We start from the raw sequence: 16,653 nt of genomic DNA on the forward strand, positions 1-16,653 counted from the left end.
CTTCCAAAGTAGAAGCAAGGGAGAGAAGTTTGAGAAACATGGACCTCCACAGGTTCCATTAAGGGAAAGGACAGGTCCAAGAGGAGAACATTATTTTTCTATAGACACAGAAGGTTCTGGTATGTCTTTCATCACAGCTGATAATGAAGAAAGGAGAGAGGTGACTGCAGAGGATGAGATCTAGAACAAAAGAATGAGTGGGCAAGAAGTCCTTCTAAAGACTGGGGCTTTTTCCTAAAATACTTTTTGCTGTACTATATCAGAAAGTCTTGCTTAGTTGGAGCTATCATTTCACTTAAAAAAAGATACTTCCTATAATGTAACAAATGTACACTGGGTATCCTGCTGCAGAAGAGGTGGAGACAAGGCACTGTAGTTTTGTCATGTGATAAAATAGGCTGTAAGTAAAGGTACGGTACCTTGTCAATGCTTTCAAATTAAAAATTAACACCTATTCAAATGAAACTGTATTCAAAGAAGTCAGAATTTGCCCTCTTATTTCATGCAGAACAAGCTATCCCCCACCCCTTCCTTATAAGACAGTGCTTACCTGAAAACAGTTAATTGCTTGTGAAAGATACGAAACTTTAATAGCTGCCTCTGGCTGAGCCCTGTGTCTTATCTCATAAGGTAGTTAATCTTGCTGTGATTGCATTTGCTTGAACAATGTAATCAAATGAAGGAACAATGCGCACAAACCCAGTTTCATTGTTTACTGTTCAATAGACTGTATTAGACTGTAAAACGGATTCTGTAGTAGTTCACTAAGTACCACCAAAGCTCCCCTTAACTTAATGCTATTTGTTAAAAGAAAATACCTCCATTCTCCTTATCTAGCTTCTAAAACCAGAATGATGCTATTTTAGAACTAGTTTACAAATAACCAGGTCAGTATCTATTTAACAAAACAGCTGTATCTATGAAATAGCTCCTATATAGTTACATTCTTCTAGCACTGGGCGTGGACCCTTTTTAAACTGTTGGTTATTTTTCAGAGTAAGTGTAGGCTTTTCCAAACGATTGGAATTCAACTAGTGCATTATATGCAGCAACATGCAGTAATATGCCTTTACTCTGTGGGGGAAAACCATGTTTCCTTGTTTCCATCTTATCATTAAGTAATGTCATCCTCTACAATGGAGGCTTCCTTCATTAGCTAACAAAAAGTCCCTAAGTCTGTGCCAAATATTGCAGTGAAAGCTTTTTAAAAGTCTTGTTACAAAGTTTGTGTACTTGTTAGCTTGCTGGGTGTGCAAAGAACTCTTGAACACAAAATTAGATTGGGACTTGCAGATAGGAAACTCTGAATTACTCCAGGCAATGACAGTTAGACTCCCAGAGATTAGTTTGCTGCAGATATGGTCCACCGCTTCCCTGTTAAGAAAAATAGCTTGCTTTTGTGCTTTTCCAATTTCCTACAAAACTAAGTATTTATTCTTCTACAGAGACTGAAAGATATCAAAATGAAGAAAGGATAAGAGAGAGGAATGAATGAGAGATACCACTTGGGAGAAAGGAAAGAAGAAATGAAGGATGGGAGGAAAATGAAAGAACAATAAGTTGGGTGGGAATGAGAAAGAACTCAGTAAGGTGAAAAAGGTAAGAAAAGAAATTACTTCATCACTAAGGCAATATTTATAGTGCGACAAGAACAGCATAAGTTGGGTAAATGAACTGTTGCTTGAACTCTCAAGCTTTCACAGAACACTACTTAAATAATTCCAAGTGTAATTTTTTGAGGCCATCCTACTGTTAATTTCTTCCAGTTATACTCACAATTTCTTTTCAACAGGACTCCAACCCTTGGGATGACATCTTCTGAACTGGTAGATTGGTATGAATGATACCATATAAAGTGATTCTTCTCTTCATATACTAACTCCTGAAAGAACACACCCCCCTCCAACGCCTACCGTTATGGGATTTAACACGTGTGTTCAGGGATGGCTGCAGCTCTCATGACTAAGAACTCACCTGATAGTTTTTGCTTTTACAGGAGCATGCTTTAGTCCAGTTCAGTGGACGATAGCCGGACCTCTAGGGTTTGAGTGCTGTAAATTATTCACTCGTTTAGCAAGGATCTATGTTAGTCAGTGAAATGGGCACATCAATACTTTCCTAACCAGCAAAGGGGCTGTTAAAACTAACCATGCCTTAATCTACCACACACATAAACACCGTTAAAATCAATATGACTTAGCATATGCGTTAGTTTTAGTTACCATAAGCTCCATGTCCTTATCAGGTTTGATAGAGGTTAAGTGATACCAGTTATATTAAGTTATCACACTGGCTCTTACAGACCTTCTGCTATCTTATTTTATACCTTTTTATCTATAAACACTTCTGGAAACTTGCCCAGTTTTCAGAAACCAGTTTTGTTAATAGAATTTGCTTTAGAAGTGAATTTAACCTCATTTGTTATTTCCAGTTAGAGCTCACACTCAGTTTTTTAACCTACCTCTCAAGGAAACAGCAACTTCTAGGCACAAACAAAGAAAAGAAAGGGACCAAAGGGATAAAACAAAGGAAAGCAAACTAGGAGTGAGGCCTGAAGTTACCAAATCTCCTTTAGAGTGAGAAGGAAAGTAATATGATCAGCATTTGTGTTAACTTTTGGAGCTCTCAAATGTCTGCTTGTTGCTTTTAAAAATATTTCATACAGAATTTCAATTTTTTTTTTTTTTTTTTTTTTCAGAAAACTATCTTAGAAGTTTTTCCCCCTTCATGGGTGGTGGGAATGAGAAAGATACCTCCTCCCATTCTGTTTCTATGCTACTCATTAATAGGGATATCTGTCTTTTGGTGAGCAGAGCCTGGAAGGGACCTTTTGCACCTGCCTTGGACATTCAAAGGCCATTCCTGTCTAAGTACAGCTGCTCTTCCAGAGGAGTCCCTTCTTTGAACAGATGATTGCTGTGACATACTTGCTTTACAAATTTGTAATCCTCTCACATAAATGTTATGCCAGAACCATTAGCAAGATCAACATATTTGGTGTCAGTAGATATTCCTTATAAAAAATACATTTGATCTGACTTATTAGTCTTATCACAGCCCTTGCAGCTTTTTCCATTCTGTTTAAAGAATAAGAAAAAATCTGCAACAAAACATTCCTGTAATGGAACAGCCTTTTATTGTCTAGATTCAACAGATAATTATTTGGCTCTTTATCTAGCTAAAGGGAAAGGCTGCAAGATGGCATAGTCACTATATTTCATTCTTTCCCACATCATTAACTTCTGGTGCTAGTTACACCTTTGCTAAAAAATTTCTAAATAGTTGTCCCTTAGCAAAAGACAGTTCAACTAGGTATTTTTCCAGTAATTTTAGTGATGTAATCCTGAAAAAGTCTGAATATCTGCATTCTTTCACAACATTTTTGAAATAAACATATTTTTAGTTTAGAAGCTTCATGCAAAAATGGTGAAAGGTACCTATCAAAAGACTTATTTTGACTTTTCTTGGCATGCAAAAAATCAGAATTTATGCTTTTCATATCACTTGAAGATATAATACCAGTTTTTGCACAGGCAAGATTATCCATTCTCTGACTAGCTCTAATGTTAATGTTCATGCAGATTACTTTTAGGAGGTAAGCTTCCTACACACCACTAATGACTTTTCAGATCCATTAGTCTGTTATGTATTATTGATTTCAAGCATTACTGATTAATACCGTAAGTAGATTTATTTCTGCTCCTAGAGAGTAAAGGATTGGCACCTCTTGTTACTGTTGTCAGATGAATGGCATGTTGCTGCTTGCTTTAGTCAGTTCCTTGATATGTCTCCTTCCCTTCCTCTGCTCTTGTCTGTCTCCTGTGCCACTGTATTGTTCTCCCCTTTACTATGCTTTTCTAATACTCGGTTAAATGTTAGGTGCTTTCCATCCGCCTTCTATGTAAGAGGAATTTGCACTAAACTTTGGAAAGTACAAATTAGTACAAAAATGGAAAACTCATGCATGTGCAGCAGTGTTTTTCCAAAGGTAACAGAGTGGTGTTTCATGTTCATTGCTCCTTCCAGAGCTTGACCCTGCTGGTGGCCACAAGCTGCTCTGCCCCTGGCTGCTACTGCTCTCCAGGGACCACAGTCTGCTGCTGGCACTGTGGAGGCTCCTCCATCACTGCAACAGCTCCTCATCCCACCACTTGCAGGTTCCAGATTCTTTGTGGTGCACAGGTATGTGGGTTTACTTAGTACTGGATTTCTCATGTTTCATTCAGGGCAGTAGGGTGCACTCTGGGTTTGTGACTAAGTCCCATACAACCAGATCCAGCTCTTCAATCTCTTGAATTCAAAGGCTACAGACTCCATCTCTTTTTATGTTTTTAGCTAGTAACTTATACATTGTACATGTTCCTCTAGCTATCATCTCCTATTCTGCACTTTGTATGTTGAATACATATACTTCAATCATTAGGACCTCTGTTCAGTACAGATTATATATCTTTGGTTATTTTCTGCATGCTATTCTACAGGTGTCTGACAGCTTATGTCTTTGGTAGAGCACAGACATTTTGCTCAATGTAGTATTTAACTCATCACCTGCACTTTCAAGTCCCTCACTATTTTTGTCACACAGTTATAATAATTAGACTTCGTATTAGGCTGTCAGCACTGATAATCTACACCATATTTCAAGGCCAGTTTTTTTAAGTACTTAAGTGTTATTTTGGGGAAAATCTTACTTAATACCAGGTTATCAAACGTCTGTGGCCTGTTGCGACAGGACAAGGGGGGAATGGCTTTAAACTGAAGGAGGGTATATTCAGACTAGATCTAAGGAAGAAATGTTTTACACTGAGGGTGGTGAAGCACTGGCCCAGGTTGCCCAGAGAGGTGGTGGATGCCCCATCCCTGGAAACATTCCAGGTCAGGCTGGACGGGGCTCTGAGCAACCTGATCTAGTTGAAGATGTCCCTGCCCAGGGCAGGGGGGTTGGACTAGATGACCTTTAGAGGTCCCTTCCAACCCAAACTATTCTATGATGCTATGATTCTAAGTTAATTCTCAAACATGAGGATGTGCCACCTCCATCAGCTGTGGGACAGAGCGATACAAAGATCACGTGCCTATGTAAATCAAGGCTTGGGACTTTGATATAAAAGATAGTGCAGGTGGTTGTAAAAGAAGAGTTATAGAATAGAAGTTTTAAATGTACCTGGTTTCACGTGTCTGGGTGGTGTTTTTCTGTTAAACCTTGTCACCTAATAGCCATTATTTTTCTTCAGGGAGACCCAGAGCCAAGCACTCCGTACAAAGTAGAGCAGAAAGTTCCTCAGGTGGGGACAGGTTGTTAAAAAGGTTTTCTTGGTAATGTCTGTGAAGGAAGAAGATTGAAATTAAATCAACTCAGTAGTACCTATCTTTTGGCAAACAAATCAGTCAGTGTAAAGTTGTATCCTTATTTAAACAGTGTCAATCTCCTGCCTCATACAATGCTAATTCATTCTTCCCTTGGCACTAATACCTTATCTTTTCACTCATCACCTAATGATAGTACATTACATAACAGAAGGGGGAGAGTGGTTATTATCTGATTTCTGTTAGCATTAACTTTTTCCCCTTGTTGGTTATCTCCCCAGCTCCTGGACCTTGCAAGAGATTTCAGAATACACAGGACATTTAGGCACCCTCTTACCTCTGGGAAACTCAAGTATGAAATTGTCCTCCCTGTCTCCTGCTAAAGATAGACTGATTTTGACCATGAATGGGGGATATACAGTTAAAACCCAGGAGTACCTCTGACAATTTAAGGGCTTCTATGACAAATGATCTGTTTGTTGCACATTTGTTTACTAATAACATACACCACGTCAGAACTGCACTGCCAGTTATGGCACAGGTCATTTTGTTCCTCCCTAATACCTAGCCTGGCTTAACCCCTGCAAGTTAATCAACCTCATTCTTTAGCTCCAGCAGTAGAAGCTCTTGTTTTTAGACTCAGCAACACCACACTCCTATAGATAAACAACTGATATAAGTCATCACAGAAGCCTGAAAACAGAGGATTGAAAGCAAGGAACTTTTTCAAATGACACAATGCAATGGCTCCGTATTTGCATTAATACTGTTATTTACTGGAACTGTTTGGAAATTATTTCACTAGCTCCAGCACTGCTGATTTTTACTAGTTTTTCTTGCAGACATGAAGACTCTTTAAGATTACTTTAGGAATGGATGCAGTAATTTTCCTGCATTATCTATCGCTACAGTAGTAAGTACCTTACAGTTTATTTTTGCTGGCACTCTCCCCAAGACTTTGAGGTTTTTAGGTATTTAAGGAGAGATTTGGTTTTTAACGTAGCATTCTATTACACTGTCTCACAAAAAGAAATCTCTTTCAATACACAGAGCACAGTCTCCTGTATGGTTTGAATGTACAACATTTTAGTAATAGAGTCTACTGTTGAAGAGGTGTGTGAGGTAGTCCAAATACTAATGGAAAGCTCAAGACTAATTCAAAGTCCTGTTTCTTGGGTCCACCAGTACTAGTGAACAGAAAAAGTAAAGATGTTAAAAAAAGCCAGACCACAGCATAATGAATTTTTTTCCCATGTGCTGTATTTCTCCCATAGCTATGTCCTGAGGGTGGATTCAACTCAGCTAAGCTTAGCAAGAGTTTTACACCTTGTTTCTGCTAGTCATCTATGCCCTCTCTGTAGTGTGGAGACAGATAGGCAGCCCTAGAGGGTGGCTTGTTCTGGATAATCATCTTCGACACCTATCTCAGAAGGGGATGAGTTGGGATGGAGGTGTTTAAAGAGAGCACACAGATAGTTCAGAAGAGACAAATAAGTTTTCAATGGCTGAGACTATTTAAGATGAATACCCACTTTCCTAAGGTCTACATTATCTCTGCATAAAAATTTCCTGTCAGTCACAAAAATTTTGTCCTTTGTGATTATAATTATTTTTACAATGCCAGGAAGCTGTTGCAGGAGCCCTAGGAGATGTCCAAACATTTTTCATTTATCCTTAATGTGGATACAGATTCTTTTGGCCTGAGAGCTGATTTTTCTGGAACTTCCAGTGGATATGCTCCATAGTATCAGATATTAGCATTTGTGCTGGTCCCAGCTGGAGACTTACTCTTCCATGGAATAAGACAGACGAAAATGAAACCATGTGAAAGCTTCATATGAGCTAGGTAAATGTTTGCCTCTTTACAGCTTGCAGACAAGCTTAAAACTGAAAAAGCAGTATTTGGCAGACAATACTTTCTTACAATACAGAGGTCAGTTATGTCAAAAGGATATAAATTATTTAATTTGCAGAAGACTTCAAATTTGCTGACAATAATAGAAAAGTAAAATAGGACAGAGGGGAAAAAATATTTTTAAATCTGACTACAACAACTTCAGAGATTGAGAAAGCACTATTTTGTGTAACATATATTACTTTTCCTGTTGCTTTTCTTTTGCTTAATACAAACTGTTTAACATATTGCAAAGAAATAAAGCATCATCTAGGCTTGGTGAGAAATTGCCCAAGTTACAGCTGAAAACCCTCTAGTATTATTCCAAATTTGTATTTAGAGCACCACCGTTTTCTCAAAAGATACTTTACCTGGAGACCACTTCAGTCTCAACACAGTACTTTGCTTCTGAAATTCAGTAAAGGGGAAATGAGAAATTCACATTATAGCTGACAAATAATGTTCTTTACTCCAATTTGTTGAAAAAGAACAGATGAAATGTCAGCTCTTCTGTACCTGCTTCTTGTTTAGGAAAAGCTGTAAACTGTTCAAACCTCTGGCAAAACATGGCAAACATCTGTTGTAAACAAAAATCTTTGGTAGAATTCTAGATACTGCAGTCTAGCCTGAAGTAAGGTTTCTACCTTAACCCTCCAATGCAGAAAATATTCTGAACAGTTGGACTATTGTGTAATTGAAGACCTGTGACTGTTTCCTGAAGAAAGACAAAGAAGGAACTTGGCTTCTTTGTCCCGTTCAATCAAGACAAAAGCATCAGATGCTGAAGAGGAGAAATAGTTCAGAGAAGGATGAAAGGCTTGGGAAGGTAATCACTTTCACAGCCAGGGCTGCATGGAGAAGTCCAAACTGCCAGGCTGACGTGCTCCTCGTCTGCAGGAACCCAGGTGCTGCAGGGAGGACCACCCGCCTGAAATTCAGGTTCAGTTTGACAGTGAACACAGTTTAAGTGCTGATCTGCACATAAATTGTCACAAGAATAATTACACTGCTCTTACTTTACATCTCTTGCTATGCAAGTCCAAAATGTGGATACTCTTACTTTTTTTGTCTTAAAATAGTAAATCTTAAATCAATATCATGCTATAGTTATTGCATTGTCTTCAGCTGAAGAGGGACACCCATGCTTCCAAGAACATCTGCACATCGTGTCAAGTGGCAAAAGGCTTCAGTTAAAGCAGACGTTGTTATTTTGATGGAAGTAATGTAAATGAGCACCATACGCCCTGAAAGCACACAGAAGTTTCATGGCTATTTCCTTAGCGTCATAGGAGTTTCCTTGGGCAGCCAACAATCTTCTTGTTCCAGAATAACATACCACAGCCAACATAATCACATACATTTTTGCTGACATCAACCAAATAAATTTCTAGTAGAACTGCTTAGTAATAAAAACTATAAAAATACATGCATATGTACTTCTTTATATAGAGGAGGAGAGGAATTGCTATTGACTATAGAACATCAAGAAAGACACTACCCATAACTAAGATTATTAATTTTATCAATTAGCATTTATTTTAACTAGTCTTACTTCTGTCAGATGGACAAAATTTATGAGTTTAAAATTGGATTTTATTTACAGGTGTGGGGGGAAAAAGGTGCTTCCATTGTGATTTCTCAAGTACCAGAACAGGAAAACAACTTGCAAATGGCTGGACAAAGAAAATAACCTATTTAATTTGATTTTTAGTATATTTTTATTTCAATAAAGGAGGTATTAGTATACAGGAATATCATGGGGAAAAATATACTTTGGTTACCATTTGTTCATGTCTACAAAGTCAACAAGTTATAACCGAATCAAATTCTGAGTTATATTATTCCAAAAGTATTAAATGAGTTTGTAGTCTGTGAATGAATATCCACACGGCTAACTCCTCAGGTCAGCATTCACTTTTGGGTTAGGTTCTTTGTGATAGGAGAGAGATCTTTCAGACTTTCATCTCCCTAAGATATGGGTTTTTTTTCCCTGAAGCTGCATTCTCAGCTCGTCAGAGCGCGGCGCTGTTGTTTTCAGATGATTTTTGACCCCTGCTATGTTCTTGCTGTTCTGGCTAATAGACCCCGATCAACAAGGAAGAATTCACCTTCCTTCCTACAGTCAGAGAGTCACAGAATAGCTGAGGTTTGACAGTGCTTCTTTAGATCATCTAGTCCACCCCCCTGCTCAAGCAAGGTCAGCTACAGCAGGTTGCTCAGGACTGCGTCCAGGCAGCTTTTGAATATCTCTGAAGATGGAGAGTCCGTAACCTCTCTGGGCAACCTGTCTCAATCTTTGACCACCTTCACAGTAAAAAAGTGTTTTCTTGTGTTCAGATGGAAGTTACTGGTTTAAAATTTGTGCCCTTTGCCTCTTGTCCTGTCTATGTTATTCTTTGTATTAAAGCAAAAAGATTTTCATTGTACAATATTTGTTCTGATACTGACTTTATCTCAGTAACAGCTGCACTAAACAATCAAATGCCTTCAACCAAGTTAAATCTAGTTCTTCAGAAGCATTAGGTTAGTATAGTTTTATAATAATGTGACTATCAACACAAATACTCAGGTGAAATCTTGTGGGAAAATGGCGTGTTTATTCAGACATATGGTAAAGGTGTCTGTTTCTTTGACTTCCAGTAGCAGCTAGAAATATGAATTACAGGCTTTTTTGGTACTCAGTCCTGCCCAGTCACTAGAATGTCATAGGGAAAATCTTTTACAACGCTTATTTTTCAAACATATTTATAGCTAGGAAAAATAAAACTCTGTTAAAAGAGCATTTTTATGCCACAGTTATCATTATATTTCATAATGTAAATTGCTAACAGGAGTATTGATATCTGAAGTCCTTTTAATAGTACAGAGCCAGCATGATCAAGGAAAACTGCTGAGTTTCCTCTTGGCTCATACATCATTATAAAGTTGTTAGCTACATGTGACTGAGAACTGTTATTTCTAGAGAAATGGTAGAAACCTTAAATAATCCAGCTCAGTTGCTGAATTGCAGATATAATTTGTAAGACCCAACTGAAATGAAGTACTTCTGTATTTGTAAAACCTAGAACTGATGACAGGCAGCAAAATGTACCATCACTGGGGTATGGAGTGTCTGCTATTCCATAGTAAAGCTGGAATTTTCCTTTTTCAAAATTTTTGCCCAAGTCTCGTAAAGCCCTGCTTTCTAGTTCCCAATTCTTTTGTTGAAACGCAAACCTTTATTCTTATCGTGGGCCAAATGGTTTGTGCTTTACCCTGTTTGTCACACACATTGCCTACTATTGTTTTTAATGTGCCTCACAGAAGCGGGCCTAAGTTCAGTAGAGAAACAATTCATTATGACACTGGAAAATCAGCTGCAAATGATATCTATGGGCTGGATTACAGCTGCACCTCTCCTTTGTTTCTCCACATGACACACACTTTGTTTTTAATGACGGTACTCCTGTGTTTTATGTTTCTGGTGTAGTTTCATGAATTTGGGGGAGAGATGCTGTCAAGTCAAGAAAACATGCCATTATTTCTGTTGGTACTTTGCTGTAGCTGTTACGGTATAAAGACAGGCTGTGCAAGCGCTGTAGGTAAATATCTTTCATGAGATGAACTGGCATAATTGGAAAAATTAGATAGTTTTCAGACACACAGATTAATGTATGGTAACAAGTTGGCAGGGCAGGTAAAAGCAGCAGCTTTCAAAACTAAAAACAAATTGCAAATAATTCCTCGGAGTTTAGTTAGATAAGTACCCTGTACAAAAGACCATCTGTGTATTTGAGTCCTACATACACGTTCAGAAAAGTGCATCGAGTGACCTCACAACAAGTATATAGGTGAAATTCCAGAACCAGTGCTCCAAAATGCACTTTCACAGGTGATCATTAAAGAACTAAAATACCCAGCTCGCTGTGGGTGAATATTTCTCATAGAATGATCTCTAATATGACCTCTCAATACTGATCATTAAGCAAAACTTGCAAAACACCTTCCAGTTTGGAAGCATATATATTCATAACTCTACTGGTTACCAAAAATTAAGAACTCGGCTCCAGTGGAATGGTTGGAGAATGCACAACAGTTGCTCTTTTTAAAGTCTCCCCTCCATTATTTTTCTGCCCTTAGTGAATCATGAAGAGCCTTTTACTGCAGTAATGTCTTATGAGCGGAGGTAAGAAATTCAGTAGAAGCACCATCAAAGTACTGCAAGAAAAGCCTGAGAAATAGCAGTGATTAGAAACTATTCCCAACATAGCAAATGTTAATGTTGCATTACTTTGTTAGATTTCTGGTTTTATTAAAGTTCTCAGTTCTTAAAGCCTAATTCTTATACAAAAACCAAGTTCCTAAATCTTCAGCTAGTCATTCTGGGTGCTTCAGTTGCAGGCACTTCTCTGGAATGCGAATCTCAGAGTTCTGATCATCGAGCCTTGAAAATCAGAGCTCTTAATGAGGCTATTTAGGATTTTTATTTTATTTTTAAGAAGATGTTGCATTAAAATCTGTGAACCAAAAATTCATTTTAAGAGGAATGATTTCTCTTCCAATCATTAGGAGAAAGGAGGGAAAGGGAGCTTGTATCTCAGCTGGTTTGTTCTGGCAGCTTTTTTGAAAGGCACTTGCCTATCATGAAGAGAGTTGCTGAGCTGAGATGAAAACTGGCTTTGTAGTATGACTGTGTTTTAAATTATACAAAGCTTTCCAAGAGAGGCTGTGTTAGCTTTTAGATTTCTGTGCTTGTGCTCAAGCTAAAGAGTAATTTGGCATGGACCAAAATAACTTCATGGTTCAGACTGCAGCCTTTATTTTCCCTGACTTTTATGTTGACAACTTGAAACTACATTCTCACTTACATCCAGAGTCCTTTTAGAAACCCGCAAAAGCCCCATCAATGTTTGATTTAGATCACTGAAATATGGTTTGAGAGGCACAGATTTGCCGAGCTGCATACTGTTGGAGGCTGAAAGAGTATTCTAGAGAAATCTCACCATATTCTTGCGCTCTTTCCTGGCTGGCATGCTGCTTTTAGCCACTGGATGTTGGGTTAGACAGACCTTTGCACTGACTCAGAATGGCCATTCTCATACTCTTCTGTTCTTAGATATACTTATTAAATACCAACATCTTTCTCTAATGCAACAGATAATTTAAAATAACAAATAAATAAATAATCCCTCATGAGATCTCTTGCTCTAAACTTCCAAAATGTCAGAAGATTCTAAATCCAAATTTAAGATCCTAAATAAATGGCCGCATGGTAAATAGGTATTCAGGGTGACATCAGTGCAGGGTAGTAAGACTCTGTATTTGAGAAAATGTGCTCATTTATTAAGAATTTAATTTAGCAGAAAGAATTTAGTAGTGAGAATTTAATAAGAATTTGAGACTCAGGGTCTGTCAAGGACCTGAGTGCACTAATAGGCTTTAATTGCCCTGACCAGCCCCACCTGACACCCCCATCAATCCCCTCTACCCGTGGGGCCAGGGGCTGCATTTAAGCTTCGGCCTGGCCCTGCACTCCCTTCCTGAGCCTACCGCAGCTAGGCCTGTACCTAGCCACGGACCTCACTGATCTGGCCCTGAGTACTGTCACGGACCCTTACTTGCTGCCTTTTGCTCCCAGCTTTGCCTCAGACCTGCCTCGCTGGCATGGACTTGCCCAATAGCCCAGCCTCTCAGCTGATCCTGGCTACCACCCCCGGGTCTGCCTGGCTCACCTCACTCGTATGCTGTGGGATGGTGCCCTGGCTGGTGAGGCTCCTGCCCGTCTGGTTTATTGTTATTCTCTGCTTCCTGGCCCCTGCAGAGCAGCTGGCCTTTGCTGTTCCCCAACATAGTCTAACACTCACGTCCTAATCTTAAATTCTTGCTTTTCTTTATTCTTAGTTAAATTTTTGTTTGTTTGCTTTAGTGTTTGAGCACCGGACTGTTTAATCATCTTAAAACATGCCCAGGAAAAAAGAAATGCTACTTTTTCTGCTCTACAGGTATTGAACTGCAGTTGCGGTGGAACCAAGTCACTTGTTAAACCACCAAGAAGCTCCTCTGGAGAATGAGGTCACATAGTGTTCAAATCAGCAGACTGAATGGAAAAAAACCCTCCACTGTTTTCCCACTGTAAAGCAGCTCTGGAGGGCTTGTCCAGAAACTGGAGTCTGTCAGGTAACAAGCATTGCTAGGAAGGGAACGTGCTTTGGAAACTCATTCTGTGGCAGAATCTTCCTTGGGCAATTTATACTAGCTTTGCAGTTGCTTTGTAATGGGGCGCTCAGATCCTCAAGCGGTAAGAGCTGAGTTGGTAGAGCCATGTTGACTTATGCTGTCTGAGGAGTAGATCCATGATAAAAGTACAAAACTGCTTAATTCTGCAAGGGTGATTAGATCTGGAAGCTTATTGTATGTTCTGTGGAATATCTATTTTGGTCCACTGTAAAATTGAGTCCTAACAGGTATGCTGTTCCTTAAATGTGAAATGTTTATGCTCAGAAAATAGGTTTGAGTTTCTTTGGTATCTAACTTCAGAATGCTGCCACAAGTTTATTTTTCTATTGTTTTTATTGAGTAACTGTCGTGGTTTAACCTCAGTTGGCAACTGTACAGTAACCAACATGATTGTTCTTGACTTGCTGTCTGCAAGACACTAGAGCACATTGAGATCACTGCAATTGTTTGATGATGGTAACTAGTTCTGATTGCTGCACAAGGACATTTCTTTGTGAACTGCAAAATAAACAGCCCTGTTCTCTCACTTTAAAAGAAATCCAAGAAAGTAACTCTACCACAAGTCAATGAATTTGAAAACAAAAAGACTGAGTAGACTCTTAAGTATGCCCATAGTCAGCAATATAATAGCAACTGTTTGTACTGATTGCATGGCTAGGATTTTTTGAACTTACCTTCACTTAAATTTGTGAAGACAGAAGTGACTGTATTTCTCATTACCTCTTCTCCCTGACAATTAGTTACTATAAATAAACAAACACTGAAAAAATGTAGCATTTTCACCTCTTGTGTCAAAGGCAACAGCAATGCATTTGTTTAGTAAAATATTCTTTATGTAGTAAGGGCAAAGGCTTAATGTTTTGGCTGGGTAGAGTTTTTTTTGGGGGGAGCAAGGAGAGGATAAGAAGTTTACTCTTAGTAAATTACATTTTGTTAATAAATGCTGCAAAAAGGGGTAAAAACACACAAAGAAAATGTTTTTGTAATCAGGGAAAAATGCCTCTAAATGTCCGTTCTTTATTGAGGTGTTCTGCAGTCTTAAGTCCCATTACTGTAACTCTGCTTAGAAAAGAGCACATTGATTTTCTTACTAGGAAAAGAAGTAGCTGAATCATTCACTCAGAAGTGAGATAAGGCTTGTCTAAATCTGATGTCCCTCATCATGGGATCCACTTGTTTATTATACAGAGAGAGGTCAGTCATTTCCTACTGGTGACATTCTTCAGTTTCAGTTTGTACAAGAAGGAAACTGTATGGTGGTGTGCAAAATAGCTCAACTGCTTTGGGGAATCAGGCCCAGAAATTAAGTCCATATTCAAGGGTGCATGTTTTTAATGTGTTTTGGTGTTTCAAGCATATTTGTAGCCATCTAGAAAGAGCGGAAAGAATACAGTGCCCAGCTTTTCCAACCACATATATGAATTTCAGGATGTTCTTTCAGTGAAAAATTCTTACGGTAAGTAGAGATGACACATTTGTCTATGTTTGTCTGCTGTGCCGCAAAATTACTACCCAACTATGTTTTCATATTTGCAGCATCATCTGCAAGTCATGAACAGGAATGCCAGTTCTGTAGGAAGCAGGCAGAATTATAAAAGCAGAGTAAAGTGGGAAATAATAGTTTGGCTTTCTGAGGATCAGTGCCAGTGTTTTTTATCACTTTAGTTCATATAGGTTTGCTTTTGAGATGTTTGTTTATTCAGAAAGCTTTCTGTTTTGCTTTTTAAACTCTGAAAACAATCATCAAACAGAAGTCCACATTTTTATTAAAACAAAACCCTGAGCTTCGACTGACTTTTTATTGTAACCATATTGAACTACTTACCAATTCATCACCAAAAAATTAAGCAGAGTATATTTGTTAAGGAAACTCATGACACTACCAGAGAATAGAAGCCCACAATGTTTTCATTACTTTCATGCCTAGAAATGTTAGGCAAGTCAAAGCATTATACCAGCACAGAAAAAAAAGTCTCTGCTCCAAAGAGCTTGTTATCAAAGTATAGGGAGACGAGAAATGGAGGCATACTGGCAGGAAAGTAGCAGGTAACAGTAAGACAATATAGGTCAGTGCTGACAATACAGCCAGCAGGCTCTGCGTGCCTGCAGCCTAGCTATTGTCAATGTCTCTTGTTGGCACTGCCACCAGCACAAGAAACTGCATGAAGACAAGCAAATCGTGCATGTTGGAAACTGTGTTCAGTGAATGATGGAAATGAGCGTCACTGGCTGACAGGATGTCAGCTGGCAAGGCAATGCTGTCTGAAAGATGATAGGTAAGCTGGAGATAGATAATCCATCAAGGCCCTTGGAAGTGAAGACCAGCAATATGCATCTGATTTAATAGAAAAGGGGGGGGTCAAAGAGGGAGATGCATGGCAATAACAGTCAAAGCAATGGGCTGGGAGAGGACAGGATCAAGATGAAAAGGGCTCAGACTGAGCTGGACATAGCCACACTGGCACACTTGCACCCTGTCTGCAGCCGTGTGATAATTACCCTGTACGTTCCATTAATTAAGGTTGGAGAAAAAGGATGTCATAGCAACTGAAACAGAAGTCCGTGAGGATCCAGAGGAGGCATTTAGTACAGTAGGTATTAATAAAGGCCACATTACAGAGTTAAGCAAAGAAGAATCTCTGTTCACTTAGAGGCCTCGTGAACACTTGGGAAATCAGAGTCCAAGGTGACGACAGGATGGATGATAAGCCTAGCAGAAGAGTTTATAAAGAAATGGGCGTATGGCTTTACACTTCTGTACATTGAGAAGCTCTGATTATAGAACTGCGGTGGATTCTCTTCCAGCTTAAGCATTAGGTCTGTTTGATTTTGGACTTTGTGTGAAAGGTTTCAAGTTGCAGCAGGGAGAAACTCCTCACAGTGTGTCTGTTCTCAACGGTCATGACAGAATCCTGCCCAAATCTTGAACACTGCTGTAATCTGGGCCAAATCCTGCTTCTGCTTTGGCTGCTGCTGGCCGTTTTGGTTTGGGCAGCACACTTGTCACTGAGATCTCTTACAGACCCAGCTGAAATATCCTCTGGCATTTTTAATTTGCACTCACTCTTCAGGCTGTTTTCAGAAACGATACAAATACAAGATTTTGAAAATTCAGGGATGTTAGTGAGTGGTCTGCTTCTCCCTCCTTATCCTGCCCAAATTCCTGAAAGTCCTGGGCACAGCGCAGGCTAGAACAGCAAAGCACAGGGCACCTGCAATAGCTGTGAGCTGCTGAG

At 39.0% G+C, this 16,653-nt stretch overlaps 1 protein-coding gene across 2 annotated transcripts in view; it reads right to left on the reverse strand.

Annotated features, from left to right (window-relative positions):
• The window catches only part of WAPL (WAPL cohesin release factor), a 161,093-nt gene that overhangs the window by 96,335 nt on the left and 48,105 nt on the right, over positions 1-16,653 (reverse strand). For both annotated transcript variants that reach the window (XM_076338293.1, XM_076338290.1), the window contains exon 3: positions 5,165-5,323. The gene's annotated coding sequence lies outside the window, so the exon portion shown is untranslated. The remainder of the gene's footprint in view (positions 1-5,164; positions 5,324-16,653) is intronic.

This window comes from Aptenodytes patagonicus, chromosome 5 (genome assembly GCF_965638725.1).
Source record: "Aptenodytes patagonicus chromosome 5, bAptPat1.pri.cur, whole genome shotgun sequence".
NCBI classification, from domain to species: Eukaryota; Metazoa; Chordata; class Aves; order Sphenisciformes; family Spheniscidae; genus Aptenodytes; species Aptenodytes patagonicus.